The following is an 18,691-nucleotide window of genomic DNA, read 5'->3' as shown; positions in this document are numbered from 1 at the left end:
GTTTCAAGGTGTGTCAAGGGCAGACAGTTAGTCTTTCCAGTTCTCTGTTGGCTTCAGGATGAAAACTCACGGGTCCAGAAGGTTAATGCAGCAGGTCTGTTGAGAAACTGGAAATCTCGAACTGACTGTTGTCTTTCTTTCTTGGGCTGTAGATTCGATGACATCAAGGATCAGGAACACTGATTTAGGAGATCTCACTCAAACTGGCTTAGGTAGGCTCCCATGGTCTCAGGTCCAGTTTTTCTCTGCTCCATGCATCTCACTAATTGGTCTGACAGCTGCCGAAGCTTTATTCTTTTCCTGCAAGAAAACACAAACATGCCCTCGACCCCAAATTAGGGTCTTCTCCACTGTCTAGTGTCATGGATGTCTCCATTTGACCTGAGCAATGGTTGCTCAAGTTCCATCATGCCAGAATCTGTCTGAAGCTCACTGGCATTCACATTATAAAATTTTTAAATGAGGAGTGTATTATTTGATGAGTCATGTGGGGACTGGGGACATTATTCCCCCTTTTTTATTTAAAAAAATTTTTTTGAACTGTTGAAGCTGGACCATAACAGTAGAAGAATTTGTCTACCCTCCTTGGTTGACTATCTAGGTAAATTGGGATTACTACTTAGATTATTTGTAGATGCCCATTAAAAAGGACATATCCATTAAATATTTCCCAAAAACTTCTGAAAATCACTCCAAGATTGTAAACTATACTGTGTCCAAATAACTTTTGAGCAGTCTTTCCCAATCTAACCTGTAGAGCTCTCACTAGCTGACAAGGCCTCATTTGCATCTTAAATTTTTCTGTTAAAACATTAACAGACTGGCTGGATGTTCCTTTTGGCTATATTTAAAGCAATCTAGGTAGCTTCTTAACTATTTTTGAAGGGATTTAAGTATCCTTTTAATCATATAAGCAGTTCACACTCACACATTCACAATCACATTTCATACATACCGGTGTGGCCACACCATACATTCAGAACATACATGCATCTTTCAGTCATCCTTTTTCCCTAGGTCATGATTAGTCTGTTGCAATGAAGCTTCCTTAATTGAAATCTATGTAAAAGAACAACTCCAGCCAATCCTTGAACTAAAAAGGTTAAAAAGTCCTATATGTTTTTATCATTCCTCCATTTGAGCTACAGTCATGGGGTACAGCCGTACCTACTCCTTGTAACTCTGTAGATGCAAGGTAGAGAGGCCAGGCTTTTGGCCAAAAGTTTTTAGAGATGACTCACAAAATAGAACTTAAATGTAAACAAAATTTTCCATTCCATATACCTTTGTCTTTGTCTTTTTCTTTACTTAATACCAGTATCTCTTTTACTGTTACCAAAAAATTTTTTTTGAGTCAGGGTTTCTCTGTATTGTTTGGAGGCTGTCCTGGGACTTGCATAAAGGTGTGTTGGGATTAAAGGCGTATGCCGCTGGGAATCTCTTGGATTCCCCTACTTCCTGACCCTGGTATCAGGCTTAGGAGGGGAAACTCAGAATGTCTAGTTTCTGACTTTTTAATCTCATTGGCAGCAGCCGCTTCCAATGTATTATTGGTGTTATAAAAATTGATGAACAGGGAGCTGGAATGACTAACTGGCATTAACATGGGGGGGAATCCTCACCAACGCCCATATTTCCCTTACCTGAGTGTTCAGCAATGGTTGGATCATCTTTATCATGGTGAGCATTCCTAGTATCCGGAGTAGTATTGGGGTCGACATGCCTGATGCACCGTTCGGGGACCCAAATGGGCTTCTCACTTCCTGGAGGGAAAACACAAACAGCCCCTCGGACCCTAGCTAGTAGGGGAGTGGGTGGCTGCCATTTTCCTGTAATCAAATCCTTCCATCTGACCCATCCCAAGGACTGGGAGGGTTTGTTCCAATGTCTCTCCATAGCAGACAAATTATTACGGTCTATGGTCAAAAAATTTAAAATGTAAAGTATGGTGGATAACTGAATATTGGGGGAGGTAACATACTCCCCCTTTTTTATTTTCTTAAAATACTGTTTGAGAGTGGCATGGGTGCGCTCCACAATAGCCTGTCCCGTGGGGTTGTGAGGAATACCAAAAGAATGGACAATGTGATGTTCCCTGCAAAAGGCAGCAAAGCGATTGCTGGCATAGGCAGGGCCATTGTCCGTTTTTAGGGCATCTGGAACACCCATGTAGGCAAAGGCCTGCAGGCAATGAGAAATAACATCTTTAATCTTCTCTCCTGAGTGGAGAGAGGCAAAAATCAGTTTAGAATACGTATCCACCGAGACATGCATGTATTTTGTCACATCTTCAGCGTGGCCTGTGTCCGAGAACGTGCGGAGGGTGTCGGGGATTGACAACACAGAGACTCGTTCAATGATATAAAGAGAACTTTAAACAGGCTCCAAAAAGGTTCAAGAAAAACTTCCTAAGAAAAGCTCCCACCAGAGAAACTTCTGCTCTCTCCTCTCCCTTGGCTGGTTCTGCTCTGACACCAGAGGTGGATGTGTGTGGGTTTTTGAAGGTGCGGTTAGTCTCTGGACAAGGTCGAGGTCAGGGCGGTTTCCGTGGGAAGGCCTTTCCCAGGAACTTATTGTATCATTTTTAGTAAACATGTTTTTACTAAACATTGTCTTACAGCTGCCTACTCACAGGCAGAAGGGGAAGTGGGTCTCTGCTCAAGGTCTGGTGTTCCCACACACCACCTCCAAGATCCCTTCCCTCCCACAAGAATGTCAGAATATACAGCCAAATTAATAGTTGTTAGAATAATATGCCAAACAGCATTTAAAAGCATATGCTGTGATAATATTTTCAAACCTGTGTAATTTTCCCAAATATTTTTGATACCATAAGAACAAATGAATAAAATCTGTTATTGGATAGATTACAGTGCTGACAGAAAGAAAGTAAAATATGACACTTGAAGACATAGGCATAGGTTCAGACTTTCTGAACAGGACCCCAGTTGCTCAGGAAATAAGGCCAACAAGTTAACAAATGGGACATAAGATTAATTAATTAATGTTCAGAATATTAAAAAATTTTAAAAATTGACTATCAAGAAAAAAACAACCCAATGAAAATTAGTTTATGGAACTGAACAGGATTTCTTTCAAAAGAAGAAATACTCGTGGCTAATAAGCAAATATATATAAAGGTGTCCGATATACTTAGCCTATAAATAAGTGTAAACTGAAAGTACTTTGAGATTTCATCTCATCCAAGTTAGCATGGCTATCAAGAAAATAAATGACAACAAACACAGGTGAGGATGTGGGACGATAATGGTTATTTACTATTGTTTGAAGTGTAGACTGGCACAATCATGGTGGAAATCTGTGTGGGGTTTCTTATGAAGCCAAAAATAAATCTTCCATACAGCCCAGCTTCATGATTCCTAGGCACACGCCAAAAGCAGTCCACAGCCTCTCACAGTGATGATTGTACATCCATGTTCGTTATCGCTCTATTCACAAAAGTAAGGAAAAGGAGCCAGTCTAGATGTGCACAAGTTGATGACTAGATAATGAAATCAGGTTGCTCGCTTATACAGGATGCAATTTTATTTAACTGTAAATAAGATTGAAATTTGCAACAAAATTGTACTGCAAATTGTATTTGAGTGGGGTAACACAGACACAGATATGTGTTCTTGCTTGTTGCATATTTATCTTGGAATTCTCAGGGTAGTGTGTTCAAAGGGGAGTGCCAACAAAGGCCCAAAGAGATAATGGGTTTCCTAGAGAGGGGAAGGGTGAGAAGAGGTCTTAAGGGAGGTGAAGATCAGAATACATGGGATATGAAAGCAGACGGAAGGAATACTGACTGGGGTTGGGGGGCTTAAGAAGGGATGAAGGGATAAGACAAGAGAGAGCTGGGGTAAGAGTTAACCAAATTAGTTATTTATGAAAAGTCACATGGAAGCCTTCTATTTTGAAAGTCCATTGAAAACATAATTTTAGAGGGCCAGAGAGATGACTCAGTGGTTAAGAGCACTTGCTGCTCTTGCAGAGGACCTGTGTTCAGTTCTCAGCATTTCCTCGATAGCTGACAGTTATCCTTAACTTCAGTTCTAGGGCAACTGATGCCTTTCTGATCTCTGTAGGCTCCTGCATTCATGCAGTGCACATACATGCACTGAGGCACACACACATAATATAAAACAAGATAAACAAATTCTTTTAAAACACAACTTTTAAAAGTTGAAATGGGCTAGGCGTTGATGGCACGCTCTTTTAATCCCATCACTCAGGAGGCAAAGGAAGAGGCCAGCCTGGTCTACAGAGTGAGTGCCAGGATAGGCTCCTGTGGGAACACCAGACCTTGAGCAGAGACCCACTTCCCCTTCTGCCTGGGAGTAGGCAGCTGTAAGACAATGTTTAGTAAAAACATGTTTACTAAAAATGATACAATAAGTTCCTGGCCACTTCCCCTTCTGCCTGGGAGTAGGCAGCTGTAAGACAATGTTTAGTAAAAACATGTTTACTAAAAACGATACAATAAGTTCCTGGGAAAGGCCTTCCCACAGAAACCACCCTGACCTCGACCTTGTCCAAAGACTAACCGCACCTTCAAAAACCCACACACATCCACCTCTGGGGTGAGAGCAGAACCAGCGAGGGTAGAGGAGAGAGCAGAAGCTTCTCTGGTGGGAGCTTTTCTTAGGAGGTTTTCTTGAACCTTTTTGGAGCCTGTTTAAAGTTCTCTTTATATCATTGAACGAGTCTCTGTGTTTTCAATACCCAACACCCTCCACACGTTCTCGGACACAGGCCGCGCAGCAGACATGACAATTGGAGGTCCCACCGAGATCGTGAAAGCGAGGTAAGTGGACGGGGTTAAGAAACTATGGGGAATAGTTCCGGGAAGCTAGAATCATTGCAGTATCAACTAAAAAAGTTACTTAAAGAACATGGGACTGCAGTCAAGTCTAAAACCCTAGAAGGCTTTCTAAAATCGATCGAGCAGAGCCAGTCCATGGTTCATTACTGGGGAAGCTTAAATATTCCAGATTGGGAGGAGGTTCGCCGTGATCTTCATAGACTTTTACGAAAAGAGGGATCTGAGTCCTTGCCCCCTACGACATTCTCCTTATGGAGATTAGTGAGGGAGCACTTTTGACAGATAAGGTTCGTCACCGCCAGGTAGTTCAGGACACAAAAGAGGCTTTTTAGAGTTACAAGAGACTGAGACTCAAGCCTCCTTGAGTTCAGGGGCAGAGAGTGATGATGAAGAGACCGTGATTGAAACTAGAGGCTCCATTGTTAGTGAGGATGAGGAGGAGTCTCTTAGTAACAACAAAAAAACGGGTAGACATCTCCGGGCGCGACCCAAAAGAAGGACTCCGGTCAGAATCGGTTATATCCTTCTCTATCAGACCTAGAAAATGGAAGTAGCTCAGACTCAGACTCGTCACAGTCTGAAAAGGAACGGTTACTTGCTGAGATCGCGGCCCTTAAAAAGAACTAAAAAAGATTCTAATTAAGGAAAGACAGGACAGGGAGAGAAACCCTTCCCCATACTCTGAAAAAAGGGACTCCTCCTATGAGATAACCCAGTCCTTCTTGGACCTGGAGGGAAGACCCAGAGGAGGGGTCCAATGCTGCCCGGTGGTGGCCCCGGTAATGGAAGTTCCAGACCCGAACAATTCTCGACAGGTCATTCGGCGCCATGACCCTTTAAGTTTCAAAGATATAAAACAACTGAAAGAGGCAACTTTAAATTATGGAGCACAGGCTCCCTTTACACTTTCCTTAATGGAATCTTTTGCGTCTCTTAATTTGACACCTGGCGATTGGCAGCAGCTTTGCAGAGCAGCTCTGTCGGGGGGAGATTATTTGATTTGGAGAGGTGAGTTTCAGGAAAGATGCAGCCAGACAGCCCAAAGGAATGCACAGGCCGGACAGCCCCAGAGAAATGTGGAGATGCTTACCGGGAGTGGTCAATACGCCACCATTCAGCAACAAATGCAATATGACATCTCAGTCTATGCCCAAGTGGCAGCAGCGGCCCAAGGGGCCTGGAAAGCATTGCCTTCCAAGGGAGGAGGGGATCATCTCTCCAAAGTCCTTCAAGGACCTTCCGAACCTTTTCAAGACTTCGTAGACCGTCTCAGTCAGGTAGCAGAAAGAATATTTGGGGGCATTGGGCCTGCGATGCCAGTCATAAAGCAGATGGCATTTGAAAATGCAAATAAATATTGTAAGGAAGCCCTTCGCCCCTATCGCAATAAAAGTCTAAATGACTATATCCGGATCTGTAGGGACATTGATGGGAACTTCATCCAGGGCCAAGTGTTAGCTGCTGCTATTCGGCCCCAAGTGGGGAAAGAAAGACCTACTCTGGGAGGGAGAAAAACATGTTTTAGCTGCGGTAGGGAGGGACACTTCCGTAGAGAGTGCCCTCAAAATAGTACTACGGGTCTCAAGAGACCTGGTTTATGCCCCGTTGTCGAAGGGGATATCATTGGGCCAATAACTGCTACTCTAAAACTGACAGGGAGGGAAATTTCCTTTCTGCTAATAATAATCAGGGAAACGGGAGGAGGGCCCCGCCCCAGGGCCCCAAAACCAATGTGTACAGGGCAATGACCCCTGCTCTGGGCAGTGGCAGGACTCATTTTCTCCCCCAGAGCAACCCCTTCATATCTCAGACCTCCTTAGAGCCACCTCGGGGAGTGCAGGACTGGACCTCGCTCCCTCTGCCCGGGCAATCCTAACACCGGAAATGGGGATCCAGGCCCTCCCTACTGGGGTGCATGGGCCATTGCCCCCAGGCACGGTTGGACTACTCTTGGGACGGTCCAGTACTATTCTTCGAGGCATCCAGGTACACCCCGGTGTTATAGACCAGGATAGTGAGGGGAGATTAAAATAATGACATCAGTGGGCAGTGGGGTTGTTGCCATCCCTGCAGGAGAACGGATTGCTCAGATACTCCTTCTCCCTACAGCTCCTTGTGAGGCTAGAAAAATTAAAGAGAAAAGGGGCAACCAAGGTTTTGGAAGTACCGGCCCGGCAGCATTTTGGGTAGCCACTATGGAGAACCGCCCCCAGCTTACATTAAAGATAGAAGGCAAGTCCTTTAGGGGCGTCTTAGATTCTGGGGCAGATTTCTCTGTCCTCTCAGATAAATCCTGGCCCCCCGCCTGGCCGAAAGAGGAAGGGACAGTGACCCTCCAGGGAATAGGACAGGCTGTGCCCCAAAAAAGCCTCAGAATCTTAAAGTGGCAAGACTCTGAAGGCCACACAGGGCTTTTCCAGCCATATGTTTTGCCTGGCCTCCCTATTAACCTCTGGGGACGGGACCTCATGCAAGAAATGGGAGTGGTCCTCACCACTCAGGCACCCAAGTCCAAAAGCAGGGGCCCCCAGATGATGCAAGGGAGGGGATGGAGCCTGGGGAGGGAACTAGGTAAACTAGAACAGGGAGAGGTTTGCCCTGTGGCATCCCTCCCTTTGGAGACCAGGGCCCCAGGGGATAGGAAGGGTTTTGGCCATTTTTGATGAGGGTCACTGTTGCGCCGCCAGCCCCCATACCCATCACATGGCTATCAGATGATCCGGTATGGGTGGAACAGTGGCCCTTACCAGCGGAGAAACTAAGGGCGGCTCACCAGCTAGTTCAAGAACAATTGGAGGCAGGTCATTTGGTTCCTTCCACGTCCCCTTGGAATACCCCTATATTTGTAATAAAAAAATCTTCAGGGAAATGGAGGTTACTACAAGACTTGAGGGCCGTGAATGCGACCATGCAGCCTATGGGGGCTCTGCAGCCTGGCTTGCCCGTGCCTGTGGCCATTCCTAAAGACTGGCATTTGATTGTTATTGATTTGAAGGATTGCTTCTTTTCTATTCCCTTGCATTCTCAAGATAGTCCTCAGTTTGCATTTAGCCTTCCTGCGATTAACTTTAGGGAGCCTGCTCTTCGCTTCCAATGGGTGGTGCTCCCCCAAGGGATGGCTAATAGTCCAACTATATGCCAGATTTATGTAGCTGCCTGTTTAGATCCCCTCAGACGTAAGTTCCCTGATCTTTACATTATCCACTACATGGATGATATTCTTTTGGCCGCGGCCGAAGAAAGACAATGTTACATAGCCTTTGCAGAGCTACAGGAACTTCTGGAGGCCCGCGGATTTATTTTGGCTACTGAAAAGATCCAAAAGAGACCCCCTTATACTTATTTGGGTCATCAAATTCAACAAACTGGCCTCCGGCCACAAAGACTCCAAATTGATTGTTCAAATTTAAAAACACTTCATGATTGGCAGAGATTCTTGGGAGAGGTGCAATGGTTTCGCCCTTCTCTTTCTATTAAAACAGGGGCTCTTAAAGCGCTTTATGATATTCTTCCTGGAGATCCTGCTCCAACTTCCCCTAGACAGATTACCCCAGAGGCCAGGGAAGCCCTACAATTGTTGTTAAGAAGTATAGAGCAAGCCCACCTTTGGCGTATAGATTATGGGCAGCCCCTTGTTCTGGTTGTACTTTCATCTAGCTTTTCGCCCACTGCCGTGTTTTGGCAGACTGGTCCTATTTATTGGGTACATTTGTCAGCCTCCCCTAAGAAGGTAGTGACCCCTTACTATGATCTCATTTTACAATTGTTGTGGAAGGCGCACAAGTTTAGCATTCAAACCTTTGGAAAGAGTCCTGATAAAATTATCCTTCCTTATGGTAAGGAGGAGGTGGAACATCTACAGATCTTCCATGATGGGTGGACCCTGTTTATTACATCTACAGGCGCACAGTTTGATAACCAATATCCCAACAGCCCCTTGATGTCTTTTTTCAAACAACACCCTGTGATCTTTCCCAAGATTTTAAAGGAGAACCCTCTAGTTGGAGCTCGCTCAGTCTTTACAGACGGCTCCTCCAAGGGTTTCGCGGTGGTGGTTTCTTCTCAGGTGCAGAAGAGGGTACCCATAGGGCAGATGTCAGCACAAGCTGCCGAGTTGTTTGCATGCTTGATGGCTTTCCAAATGTTTGAGGGAGAGCCCTTTAATTTATATACTGATAGTGTTTATGTTGCCAACATTGTTAGACCTTTAGAAACTTCTCCATATGTTCTTCCAACCTCCCAGGTTCGTTCCTTATTAGTTCAGCTCCAACATCTTATTTGGCAGCACATCCACCCTTATTCGTGCACATACTAACCTTCCAGGACTCCTTGCCCAGGGCAATGAAATTGCTGACTCCTTGACCCGCCCTAGGGTCTTATTTACTCAGGAGCAGCTGGCCCACCAGCTCCATGAGAGGTATCATCTAAATGCCCGCTCCATTAAATTTCACACTGGGTGCCCCTTATCCATAGCTACACAGATTACCTCTCAGTGCCCTGATTGTGCCCCTTATCATAATTCTCCCAATGAGGGGGTAAATCCCCGGGGCCTCAGGGCCAACCATCTCTGGCAAATGGATGTCACTCACCTGCCACAGGCAGGGAAATTAAAATACATGCATGTCTCGGTGGATATGTATTCTAAACTGATTTTTGCCTCTCTCCACTCAGGAGAGAAGATTAAAGATGTTATTTCTCATTGCCTGCAGGCCTTTGCCTACATGGGTGTTTCAGATGCCCTAAAAACGGACAATGGCCCTGCCTATGCCAGCAATCGCTTTGCTGCCTTTTGCAGGGAACATCACATTGTCCATTCTTTTGGTATTCCTCACAACCCCACGGGACAGGCTATTGTGGAGCGCACCCATGCCACTCTCAAACAGTATTTTAAGAAAATAAAAAAGGGGGGAGTATGTTACCTCCCCCAATATTCAGTTATCCACCATACTTTACATTTAAAATTTTTTGACCGTAGACCGTAATAATTTGTCTGCTATGGAGAGACATTGGAACAAACCCTCCCAGTCCTTGGGATGGGTCAGATGGAAGGATTTGATTACAGGAAAATGGCAGCCACCCACTCCCCTACTAGCTAGGGTCCGAGGGGCTGTTTGTGTTTTCCCTCCAGGAAGTGAGAAGCCCATTTGGGTCCCCGAACGGTGCATCAGGCATGTCGACCCCAATACTACTCCGGATACTAGGAATGCTCACCATGCTAAAGATGATCCAACCATTGCTGAACACTCAGGTAAGGGAAATATGGGCGTTGGTGAGGATTCCCCCCCCCATGTTAATGCCAGTTAGTCATTCCAGCTCCCTGTTCATCAATTTTTATAACACCAATAATACATTGGAAGCGGCTGCTGCCAATGAGATTAAAAAGTCAGAAACTAGACATTCTGAGTTTCCCCCTCCTAAGCCTGATACCAGGGTCAGGAAGTAGGGGAATCCAAGAGATTCCCAGCGGCATACGCTTTTAATCCCAACACACCTTTATGCAAGTCCCAGGACAGCCTCCAAACAATACAGAGAAACCCTGACTCAAAAAAAAATTGGTACTGGTATTAATTAAAGAAAAAGACAAAGACAAAGGTATATGGAATGGAAAATTTTGTTTACATTTAAGTTCTATTTTGTGAGTCATCTCTAAAAACTTTTGGCCAAAAGCCTGGCCTCTCTACCTTGCATCTACAGATTTACAAGGAGTAGGTATGGCTGTACCCCATGACTGTAGCTCAAATGGAGGAATGATAAAAACATATAGGACTTTTTAACCTTTTTAGTTCAAGGATTGGCTGGAGTTGTTCTTTTACATAGATTTCAATTAAGGAAGCTTCATTGCAACAGACTAATCATGACCTAGGGAAAAAGGATGACTGAAAGATGCATGTATGTTCTGAATGTATGGTGTGGCCACACCGGTATGTATGAAATGTGATTGCGAATGTGTGAGTGTGAACTGCTTATATGATTAAAAGGATACTTAAATCCCTTCAAAAATAGTTAAGAAGCTACCTAGATTGCGTTAAATATAGCCAAAAGGAACATCCAGCCAGTCTGTTAATGTTTTAACAGAAAAATTTAAGATGCAAATGAGGCCTTGTCAGCTAGTGAGAGTTCTACAGGTTAGATTGGGAAAGACTGCTCACAGACTTCAAATAATTTTCAAAAGTTATTTAGTAAGCCCAATTTACCTAGATAGTTAACCAAGGGGGACAGACAAATCCTTCTACTGTTATGGTCCAGCTTCAACAGTTCAAAAAAGAAAACTTTTTTAGAAAATAAAAAAGGTGGAATAATGCCCCCAGTCCCCACATGACTCATCAAATAATACACTCCTCATTTAAAAATTTTATAATGTGAATGCCAGTGAGCTTCAGACAGATTCTGGCATGATGGAACTTGAGCAACCATTGCTCAGGTCAAATGGAGACATCCATACACTAGACAGTGGAGAAGACCCTAATTTGGGGTCGAGGGCATGTTTGTGTTTTCTTGCAGGAAAAGAATAAAGCTTCGGCAACTGTCAGACCATTTAGTGAGATGCATGGAGCAGAGAAAAACTGGACCTGAGACCATGGGAGCCTACCTAAGCCAGTTTGAGTGAGATCTCCTAAATCAATGTTCCTGACCATTGATGTCATCGAATCTACAGCCCAAGAAAGAAAGAAAACAGTCGGTTCGAGATTTCCAGTTTCTCAACAGACCTGCTGCATCAACCTTCCGGACCCATGAGTTTTCATCATGAAGCTAACAGAGAAAAAAGGACCCATTTAAAGCATTTGGACATTGGTATGGACTATGATGAGTGGCAAAAGCCTCTTTTCAGTATTTGAACAGGACATGGTCACTTGATGGTTCCTGTTTCTGGAATCACGACTAGGCCAGTGTATTTTTCTGGAGAAATGCAACTTGTCCTAATGCGACAACTATTGTTCATATTTTTCGTAATGCTACATGTGTAACATCAATGATTGTACCTAATGTATCTGTGCAAGTGCACTTTCTAAATGCTTTCCTGAGCAGATCTTAAAACGATTGGAAACTTTATCAAATTGTAAATGTAAATCACATGCGGGTTACCCTTGTAACAGACGAAGGCTGGTAGAATGTTATGGCCCAGATCTGGTGATGGGTATGGTAATGGAGAGGCGCTATGTCAATGGGGGTCCTGGAAATGGTGGCAGTGGCGGTAGGCATTCTGGCTTTATACCGAGCTCAAACGTGCCTTGTTCCAGAGACAAGAGATCCGTAACCAAGTATTGCTTAGCTTAGCCCATGGCAATCCCGATAGCCATGAAGGTTGGTTACAGATGATTTAAGGTTGGGGTATCTCCGATGACGGGCAACCTGTGGGGAAGACCCCTCCCACCTAAAACAGGGGTTCAAGGTCCCCCAAAGACGGGAAAGGGAGGGTGACCCTACTTGACCTAAGCCAGGAGTGCCTCATTTGAAAATAAAAAGGGGTGAATTGTGGGAACACCAGACCTTGAGCAGAGACCCACTTCCCCTTCTGCCTGGGAGTAGGCAGCTGTAAGACAATGTTTAGTAAAAACATGTTTACTAAAAATGATACAATAAGTTCCTGGCCACTTCCCCTTCTGCCTGGGAGTAGGCAGCTGTAAGACAATGTTTAGTAAAAACATGTTTACTAAAAACGATACAATAAGTTCCTGGGAAAGGCCTTCCCACGGAAACCACCCTGACCTCGACCTTGTCCAAAGACTAACCGCACCTTCAAAAACCCACACACATCCACCTCTGGGGTGAGAGCAGAACCAGCGAGGGTAGAGGAGAGAGCAGAAGCTTCTCTGGTGGGAGCTTTTCTTAGGAGGTTTTCTTGAACCTTTTTGGAGCCTGTTTAAAGTTCTCTTTATATCATTGAACGAGTCTCTGTGTTTTCAATACCCGACACCCTCCACACGTTCTCGGACACAGGCCGCGCAGCAGACGTGACAGGCTCCAAAGCTACACAGAGAAACCCTGTCTCAAAAAAAAAAAAGAAGTCATAGGCTATAAAAAGAAAATCCCAGTCCCAGGCATGAGATACTTCTCAGTGAGGTATTGGTTAGGAACTCCAAAACATTACAAACTGTCAATGCCCCTGATTTCCCACTAAAATTAGATTGGAAGACCTTATCAGTGAAGATGCCACACACCTGGGCTGCAAGACACTGAAAGTCAATCTGGGTCTGAACTGGAAGCTGCTGGCTAACTGTCATAGTTCCAGAGGGTGATATTCAGGATTCTGGGAGAGAAGTCATCAAAAGTCCCGCCAAGCTGTGGACACTACAGAATGCAATGACAACCTGTCTGGTGAGGTGTGCTCTTAGGTTAATATTGTCGGTGGATTTCTGGGAAAATTTAAGGTCCACTCCTGTAGTGGTTTGAAAAGGTATAGTTAGCTATAGGGAGTGGCACTATTGTTGGAGTAGGAAGCTTGGGGGAATGGCTTGTGAAGCAGTTAATCAGTGCTCAGGGAAGGAGTATCACTTTCTTAGGTGATGTAGTCACTGATCAATGGACTATATTCCTATAAATAACTCCCCACTTATGCTCATGCAAGCAACCTTAGTTAAGCTCTCAATGGATTTTTTTTAGTTTTGTTTTAAGAAATTAAAGCAAGAGGGGGCTTCTGGGAAAAAGAAACATTCCAGTGGGAAAGAAAAGAGGGTGAGATGGTGAGAGGAGAAAGGACATGAAAATGATTGAAATTTAGTGTACAATGTATAAAACTGTCAAAGAATACGAAATAAAATAAAGTAATGAAAAATTAAAGATTTATAATGCAATGCTGCTTATGCTGATAACTTCCAAATAATGACTTCCAAATAATGATGCAAATAATGACTAGAAATACAAAAACATATCAAGAAAGGGGGAATGGAAAATGGATCACCAAAAACAAAGACATTACTCATAAATATTACAGGTAGAACATTATTCTATCTCACATTTGTCTTTTGAAACAAACAAAATATATGCAATGTGACTGGTTCATTTTTGTCAACCTGACATAAACTAGAGTCACTTGGGAAAAAGGAACCTCAACTGGTGGGTTGCCCCCACCAGACTAATCTGTAAGCAATTATTTGGGGTCATTGATTAATGCTTGATATGAAGGGCCCAGCTCTCTGTGGGTGGTGCTTCCCTTGGGCAGGAAGAGCAGGTTGAGCATTTCTCCAGAATCTCTGGTTCAGTTCCTGCTTCCAAGTCCTTGCCTTGAATTTCAGCCCTGGCTTCTTTCACTGATGGCATTCAAACCATAAGGTGAAAGTAACCTTTTCCTCGCCAAATTACTTTTGGCCATGGTGTTTATCACAGCAACAGAAAGCAAACTAGACACAGTGATTTCAAAAGTACTTCTTGGGACCTGTGTGTTTATCACTATAGACTTCAGATACAGTGGTCAAGAAACTGCTATGAGTTCAAATAATGGACAGCAAAAGATGATAGCTTAATCCAAATGAAGCATGCAAGACCATATAGTAACACTGGCAACTGATACAAAAAGAAGGAAACAGAACACAAAGATGAGTTTCTGTTTTAAAAATACAATAGTCATAATTACAGGTAAATAGTCACAGTTTCACAAATCAAATGGACAAAAAATAGACTAACACAATTCACAGAAACAATTAGTCATATTTGGAAAAATACAGCATAACTCTTGCTGTTAAGTAGATAAAACATGGAGAAGCATCAACTTCCTAAGACCTTCCCCTACAGCTAAAAATATGCTTAAGACAAAGAGTAATACTGGATCATATAAGAAGTGCATCAAGGTGAGGCCTGAGGTCAAGTCCTAGATGATGAACATAACGTTGGTCCCTGACTCTTTTGGCCATTCTTCCCCACATGGACTTCCATTAGAGACAGCCTCTGCTGCTGTGTCTCAAGCTGGAAGAGCTGCCGCATCCCTTCCCAGGAAAGAGGCTTCTCTGATAAGCAAATCTCAAGGAGTTGGGACTCACTGGTTCACACTCTCTCAGTCTGAAAACTTTCTCTCTGTTCAGTGGGATAGAAATACTGATTGTTTCAGTCAGGAGTTGCATGTTTCATTCAGTCTGGGAAGAATTATAGGACAAAGCAGATGTAACAGAGGCATGGAGGGCCAAAGCATCAGCCTTTCTTCTTGATCATTTTTTCATTCTCAAGGGTAGAAACTGTGTATCATTGGCCCAGCTTGAACAAACAACAAGGCTGGATATTTCTCAGCCTTCTTTACAGTGTGGTCCACTAACTCTGAGAGGGAGTATGGGGTGAGCTTTGTGTGAAAACTGTCTTAATATGTCTGGCTCTGCTGGGAGGTACACATTTGCCAATGTCCTTCTGCATTCATGTTTTCACAACTGTGGTGGCCTCAGCCACAGGACCATCTTGAAGCTGAAGGTGATCATGAAGGTGGGGACTTGCTTAAAATACTCTGCAGAAAGCTGGGCTCTGCAGTCTGTGCCTTTATATTCTTTTAACTGTGCTAATCAAACAGTAACCTCTCTCATTAGAGCCACTGTGATCGGTGTTCTATTCCAGTAAGTTACAGAGGGAAGATGCAGCAAATTCCAAAGTGAAATCACATTTCTTGTCTCTAGTGGTTTGATGAGACTTGAAAACACAGTTTTGGGGGCAATGGGTTTTCAGATGGTTAGTGGATATATACAGTTGTCAAAGTCCACCCAACTGAACATTTAAGAACAATGTATTTTCTCATCTATTAATGATATCTACATTTTTAAAAGGAGGGATGCTATTCACAGTGACAGTAGAAAATCAGGAATCAACAAAAATCTCTCTATTAGAGAACATAAGAATTTCAAAATATAATTAGTAAATTCACATAGGCTACGTTCTCCATTTACTTCATCTACATTTCTACAATTACTACATTCATGTGGGATTTAATTCTTGCACACAACTAAGTACATAGTCTTAAAATCCCTGTGAAATAGATACACAACCAATTGCTTGTTAGGGAAGAAGGAAAATCGCAATATTAGAATATGTTATGACAATAGCCTACAATCATGGTGCCACAAGGAAATACATTTAGTGATTTATTTAATGAGAAGAGTGAGCAAAATAATACTATACAATTAAACTACCTGAAAATTAAATGTAAAGTTCACAGTTTCCAATCCCCCATCAAAAACTAAATCAACATTGTTTCCCAAATAATGTGAAATAAAAATGGAAACAGGATAGATGATGGCTTGAACCTAGCAGTTACCCTTGAGGTAATCGAGTAGTTTAAAAGGACATAAATTATTTAGGAAATTTGACAGGAAGTGAAATGTAATAAGAAGTTATGAGAAAGGACAACATAATGAGTTAATCAAAGAAAAATGAGAATCTTCACTCAGTTTCTAATAAGAAATTAATGAATTTCGAAAGGAAAAAAATGGAAGAATTGGTTAAAACATTTTATGCCATTTTATGCCAGCTGGTGGGCTCTCTCATATTGATGATAAACACACATTTTTACACCAAAAATTGAAAAACTTATCAGAAATTAAACATTCCCCAACTCTTAACCTAACTCATTACTTCAGAAGATAATTTTTAGTTATTTATATCCTTTTCACCTAAAGGTGGTGAATTTTCCAGTTAGACAATGGCTTAGCCTGATGCAGTGCTCATGTCTGTAATTGCATCATGAAGAAAGCTGAGCAGGAAAATAACCATGAGTTTGAGTCAGCCTGGGCTACATAATTGACTCCAACAATCAAAAAGTAAATTAGCCAATCAGTGTGTGTGTGTGTGGTGGTGGTGGTGGTGGTGGTGGTGGTGGTGGTGTGTGTGTGTGTGTGTGTGTGTGTGTGTGTGTGTGTGTGTGTGTGTGTGTGTGTGTGTGTGTGCCTGGGTATGTTTGTGTAGAAAAGAATCCAGGTATGGTTGCTCACACCTGGAATCCTAATACTCAGAACACAGAGGCAAGAGAATTGTGAGTTTGAGCCCAGCTTGGGCTGCATAGTAAGTTCCAAGTCAGCTTGGGCTACAAAATAAGACTGTTTCAGAAAACAAATAAACAATAATAACAAAAATGGCAATGTAATTACCCAACCCATCTCTTATAAACCTGCTAGAAGGTTCTGGCAAAATTGAGCTTTGTGTCTGCCAGATACATTCAAACAAACAAACAAAAACATATTATTCACTAGATGGAATGAACACAAAAAGAACCTCACAGCATTTCTCATCCTCTGCCACTCCAGAGTAAAGGGAGGGCAGCTCTCCTTGTTTAATGGGTGCCTTCAGCCTTGGGACAGGCGCCATCGGGAAAGGAGCCCATTGATAATGATTCTGTTGCTCAGTGCCAAAGCCAGCCAGGCGAAGATGAAGAGCCTGGTTTTTATATCAGTGTATTATCTGAAAAGAAAAGATATGCAAATTCTCAGAGCCTTGTTCTTTACTAAGCCCAGGATGCTTCCAAGCTCCTTTCTGTGAGTGACAGAAAGCTTACAAATGAAGTTCACAAGTCTGTCCCATAAGGAGGGACTATTATTTTTTGCCTTTTCTCCCCTTCAGCCACCCAGACTAGTAAAGACTGGCAATGGAGTTGAATGTAAATCAATATTCCTGGCATGAGTTACTAGTTAGAGATATGAAATTACGTGATTCATTTAATAGATTCCACAAAAATGTGATTCAGAGAGACTCCAAATCCTGTACCCGTCCTCAGGTTTCTAGACACACAGATCTTTGCTAAGGGTGTGCCTTTGTGGGAAACTCTGCATTCATCTTGAAGCTTCCCTTTCCCTCTTCACTTCCTAACTATCCACCTTGGGGGAGTCATAGAAACTGCGATCAGAACTTTCTGATATTGTAGATTGCTGCTTGAGTTCATAATCTTATTTCCACCAAGTGGTCCATCATCTCTTCCCATTCTTATTAGCATTTATAAAACCCTCACTTTTTTCCTTATGTGCTTCCTAATTATCCCCACATTTTAGAACAGATTTAGCTGTCACTGTGATTTGGATCTTTGATGTCCCCAGTGTGGCACTGTGGAGAAGTACTGGAAACTTCAGAACTGAGACTTCATAGGAGGAGACAATGGGGATGTTCTCTTGAAGGGGACCATGTGACTTGTCTCTTCCTGTCTCTGTCACACCCTGGCCATTAGGTGAGCAGTTTTTCTCTGCTATGCTCGCCCACTCCATTCTGTGATGACAGACTTAGGGCTCTGAAATTGTGACCCAAAACAAACATGTGCCATTCATAAGCTGATTGTCTCAGTGATTTGCTTAGGGGTAGAAAAGACACAAACACAAGCATTTCAGTGATTTACACCAAACCTGGTCCATCTTTGAAGTCTCACACTCCAGTAGTCTGTCCTTGAATCACCTCACAGCCTAGAAGCTCTCTTGAGTCTTCATTCCATTCCCAATGATTTGTCCCATAGGAGTCCCTTCGCTCCTCATCCCATTCTCTACCTCATTCATTTCTGCTGCAGCCTTGGCAGTCTTGCATGTGCAGATCACTTAATATCTTAATATCTAGTTGCATGTCTATACCACTCAACTGGGTATAGAAATCACCTTTCCACACTCACATGTGTGGTCAGCTTAGTGAATTCCCATCTTAAGAACGTTATGTAGCCAGGCTGGAGAGATGGCTCAGGGGTCAAAACCATGTACTGCTCTAGCAGGGAATCTGAGTTTGGTTCCCAGAACCTGTGTCAGACAGTTTACAACTGCCTGTAACTCCAGCTCCAAGAAATCTAACATTAAATAACTATCTTAGTTAGGGTTTTATTGCTGTGAAGAGACACCATGGCCACAGCAACTCTATAAAAGGAAACTGTGGTGATATTTTGTTTATGATCTAACAAATAAAGCTTGCCTGAAGATCAAAGTGCAAAGCTAG

Source organism: Mesocricetus auratus, unplaced genomic scaffold (assembly GCF_017639785.1).
Source record: "Mesocricetus auratus isolate SY011 unplaced genomic scaffold, BCM_Maur_2.0 Super-Scaffold_4256, whole genome shotgun sequence".
In the NCBI taxonomy this organism is placed as follows: Eukaryota; Metazoa; Chordata; class Mammalia; order Rodentia; family Cricetidae; genus Mesocricetus; species Mesocricetus auratus.
The sequence above is the reverse complement of the archived record's forward strand: the minus strand, read 5'-3'. Positions refer to the sequence as shown.